Source organism: Schistosoma mansoni, assembly GCF_000237925.1.
Source record: "Schistosoma mansoni, WGS project CABG00000000 data, supercontig 0137, strain Puerto Rico, whole genome shotgun sequence".
In the NCBI taxonomy this organism is placed as follows: domain Eukaryota; kingdom Metazoa; phylum Platyhelminthes; class Trematoda; order Strigeidida; family Schistosomatidae; genus Schistosoma; species Schistosoma mansoni.
In genome coordinates, this window is record NW_017386040.1 from 529,646 (window position 1) to 534,791 (window position 5,146).

Here is a 5,146-nt window from a genome sequence, read left to right on the forward strand (position 1 = left end):
TTAATTGATAACACTCCAAAATGTGCAACAATATGATAAAGATTTAAATCATATTGAGACTATTAGCTTCTTCAAATTTGAATGTAAACCTTGCTGATAAGCGTTAAGTAGCCAGAATATAAGTGGAACAGAGTTTCTTGTCGATTACCTCCAACCAACTAAAATTTCGGAACTATGTAGGTGATATCAAGATCAGTAGATTCATGTTCATAAATCTATTTCCATCAATTTTGAAGGACTAGAAGTCTTAAATGTTTACCTTCGAATTATGTAAAATAGTCTACTGAAGCTTCTGATTGTTTGTTGTTATGAAAACATTTGTCAAACGAGATACTGATAACATTCCTTTTAAAGTATTTCTGCCTACTAAATGGATGAAGCTTATTTTTAGGAAGTTTTATGACGAAAACCCTGTACTAACACTATATACGTGATATATATTAATATTTAAGTATTTATTTCATATATCATATTTGTCACGGATTGATCTCATATGAATTACCAGTGAGAACTATGACTTTGCTAGATTTCGATTTCGTTTCAGTATGTGACCGAGACAGAAATTGAACTCAAGACGTCATCTGGTGCTTGGTTTATAAATCACTGAGATACCATACAATGGTAAACATTTCCGATTATAATCAGTTGACAAGAAAGCTGGATTTTTTAATGTTGTTATGATCGTCTAGTGAATTGTTTTTTTTCTAGTAAAACACTTCCGGTATTATATGAATTACTTTTCTCTCTCCAAACATATGTTGTAGTGAACAAGAACACTAGTTGGGGACAATCGAATGTATTTAAGCACAAATTACAAACTATCTTACTAAGATCTGATAAACATACAGCAAATAGTTAATTTGCAAACTAACAATCCATTGTCTTAATCTTCACTGTTCGTTCTGTAAATATCAATCCATCTTCTCTAATTTCATTATTTATGTATTTACCTACCAACTGCGCTTCATTTCAGTTCTTTCCTTATCGATCTTCTACCAATATACATTCTATGTCTGACCATCACAATCTACTACTTATAAGGATATAAGTAGATCACACCACAATGTAATCATGTAAATTATACATAAACGGAAAATGTTTTCACCTAAACAGTTCAATAACTTTTATTTTATCAGTAAAGGATTCTCATTACAATAATAAGAGAATGAATACGCATTTTGGTTGATCACCTTCCTTGTATGCACTTAACGAGGCATTCTGTTATTTCCTACAATTTTTCGGGTTTGAATTGAACAGACTTCGGAATAGAAGTCTATGATGTTAATAATCTAACAATTACATCCGGCCGTAGATAAAATCTTATTATTGTAATAACATCAACAACTGAGGATACAACAGGATGTCTATAACATACAAGATTTCGTGTCATATAAATAGTATTAATGATCATATTCATCACAACTAAACGCAATGTATTACTTACTTACTTACGCCTGTTACCCCCAATGGATCGTAGGCCGCCCACTAACATTCTCCAGCCCACACTGTCCTGGGCCTTTCTTCTCACAGGTACATAAACTGTCTATCTATCTATCTATCTATCTATCTATCTATGTAGACTATTTATTAACTATTGTTCATGCATGAACAATAAAACGAATCGCCTTAAGCTACATTTCCAAAATTTATTACTTTATTATCTATCGTGGCAATTACTTTGTTCAATCGTTTATTAACGCAATCTTTATATTAAAAGTATCTAACATGAGTGAATTATATGGAAAAAAAGATCTGGATCGAATATTAAATTGTAACAATCAGTTTAATTGAGATCGTAAATCATTTATATTGAATATTTGATATTATTATGTACATTTCAATTTTGTTTGTCCATTGAATGTTTAATATGTTCATGTTGAATAGTCTAGACAATGGTTGAATTGCGTAATAGTGGAATGAAAACTTTGGTGAGACTATAATTTTTGGATGAGTTAGTCAAAAGCATTTGAAGGATTTCAAGGTCATGGCGACAATTGCGGTACCTGATGCTCATGTACAATAGGTTCACAGTGGATTTTAGAGAAGCTATTATAATTGAGAAGCTGTCACAAATTGGAATACTAAGAAGTTTCTTTACTTATGATTGTGTTAATCAAATGACTTGTGGACCTTGTGCAGACTACCATGATGTTGTCTTTCGATGTAATATATGTTGATGGAAGAAGTCTGTTAGAATAGGAACTTTTTTCGCTTCATCTAGATTGGGACTAAGGCAATATATGATAATTGTTGCGGACTGGATAATAAAAGCACTAGTAACACAGGCTGCAGCATTTGCAGATGTAACTGAAGTTTCGGCTGTTCAGTGGTATGAGTGTGGAATAGGCGGGACATTTGTCAGAAAACGAAAATTCAACAGAGGACTTAATGTTAAAGAAGATTAAGTAAGTAGCACCTCCATAAATTTACCTCACAAGTCCTTTGAATGTACGACAAGTCATCTCAAAAAAAGGACTCTTCTAACGTGTTAGAAACCGACAGGTTACAACGGTGATACCAATTAAACGGGAATATGTGCAGCCAGGTACTAAAATATAAACGGTTGGTTGGAGAGCGTACCGATACTCACATAGACTTGGTTATGTGAATCGTGTCGTTGTCCACGAGGAGCGAACGAAAACATAAGTGAGGACGATGGAATATATTTAAATGTATAATTACAGAACAACTTACTAAAATCTGAGAACCATACAGTAAATACTTCATTTGCGAAATGCTAATTAATTGTTTCAGACTTAACTGTTCCTTTCGCAAATATCAGTCAATCGTCTCAGACTTCACTGTTTTTTTTATTTCCACAGCTATCATTCTTTGTTCTCGTTCTCTTTTCTTTCATCTTCTTAACCTTCTGCCACCAGATATTTCATTTTGATTGATGATACACACTACTTATATCTGTCGACATCAGTAGCCCACGCCACAGTTGGACATACGAAAATAACAGTTTAGCATTAAACTGTATATTTTTTTGACTAGAGAGGTTAAGGTATTTAAGCCTAAAAGAAGCAAATTGTTATGTAAAGTGTTAAAACAAATATCTAAAACAATCGAGCATCTCACTATTTCATCATTTAGTGAAATACAAAAAATCTACTGAATATCAATTCACGTACATGGAAAGGTATATATATACATATATAGCAAACAGTTGGAATATAAAAATTTCCCAAAACGTGTGCCTTTTCATTTCCACCATGAATAGTTTGTTTAAATGACAGTGTTTAGAAGAAAACATAAACTTCACTGAATCTATGACAACCAAGTATATATATATATATTTCTTATGTTTGGAAACATCCTTTTTTGTTCTTAACTAAGTATCCAAGTATTTACAAAGTACTTGATATTATCACATTGATTGATCATAATGATTGTGTAACAAAATGAATTAAAGTACTAGTGTTAATGTTTGATTTTGATCTATGGTAATATATTCAGCAATGTATTTTTTTTTACTAAAGTAGTGTAGGTAAAATGGAGAGGGGGGAAAAACCCATTCGACCTTGTAATTTGCATAAGATTCTATGAACTGATTGATTTCTGATAATAAACTCTTGTAAAATATTAAGAGTACTAGTGTGTTTTTTTATGATGCACTTGAAGATTTGTGTAGTGCATAACAAACAGATCAACTTCAATCAGAAAAGATGTTTCTGTGTGGAGTTGAGTGAAAACCTACACTTTCAGCTAAAGTGTAATATTACCTAAAGTGTCTTATAATGTAATTATATATATGTATATGATGGAAACTATAAGACGATTTGTACCTGGTTCAAATAGAAATGGGCTGTTGGTATACATGCACTATATCATATTGTTTCAAAAGAAGTATATATACATATATTGAAACACGTTCCACATGACTGTTTATAATTTATTTTACTCTAAAGAAGGGATGAATGATGACTAGCAGTGGAACGAAGACGCGCATTTTGTCTTGTTTGAAGCTTATCAGCTGAGTATACTTTCATCCTAGAGTTGATTTTCATTCCGAGATTCGAGAGACTGATCAATTGCAGTCCTAAATATCAATGGGAAGATTCACACAACTAATAAAGAAATGAATTTATTTTACTTTTCTTGGTGATATTTTGGAAAAGATTATTACTATCATAATAGGCAACAAGTCGAATACTATTCATGATAGAACTTTGTTTATTATCTAAAATTTTCAGGTGATATTTTTCAATCTTCAAGATAGGGGATCTGTGGAGTTCGTTCATAAGTTTCTTTATTATCAAAGCATAAAATAACAAACGTAAAAGCTTTGAATATATATTTGATTTTAATACGTAACTTTTCTCAAAAGTATCAACCTTTTTAAGAACAAATTGTTAATACTCTGAAGTCATAGCAAATAACTAACCATTAGATCAATGATTTACCATCCACATTTTAAACTCCATTTAATCTACAAAGTTGTGTTGGATTAATTCAATTCACTTAATGGATGAAATTTCTCCACTCACCACTTACGTATATATACAAAATGTTATACATTTTACATCAAAAGTCTCTTACACACTAATACATATACCTAGTTTAGACTTGTTAACGCTGATTGGATGACCTATACAGTGTACAATGAATTGAAGAACCATGTACCTATTTATATTCGATAATTTTGATATTTGATTACATTTCTTTGAAAAAGCTTGGACCAGATTGCCAGGTGAAACTTTGAATTCACTTCAAATTCATTCGCTGAGATTTTACAAATATATATTATTCCTATTTAATGTCTTAATGATAACTTGGTAGGCAAAGATGGATAGTGGCTAGCAGTGGAATCCAGTTTGATACGCGTTTCGTCCTATTTGGGACTCTTCAGCCGCATGTACCTGTATCTCAGAGTTGATGTTCACTCTGGGACTCAAACCCAGTACCTTTCGCCTTAAATGCCATCGAATTATCCACTCAGCCACTGAGTCCTGATAGCCACTTGCTTGTACAATGGGGTGAATTTTAAATTCATTTAGTATTGTTTGTTTGAATCTTCCCATAGATGTGTTAGGACTCCAAGGGACACTTATATAATAATCTGGCTGGCGAGTGTGGGAAAGGCCCCAAAGTGGACTATTAATTGACCGTCTCTCTGAATAAAGATGGCGAATTGCTGATTGTC

General features: G+C 32.2%; 1 non-coding gene across 1 annotated transcript; it reads right to left on the reverse strand.

Moving 5' to 3' along the window:
• Nucleotides 1–4,881: 4,881 nt before the first annotated feature.
• Smp_tRNA_02192_Gln_TTG.1.1 lies at nt 4,882–4,948 on the reverse strand. Its single transcript has one exon. It is a non-coding gene (tRNA).
• Between the last annotated feature and the right edge of the window lie 198 nt (nt 4,949–5,146).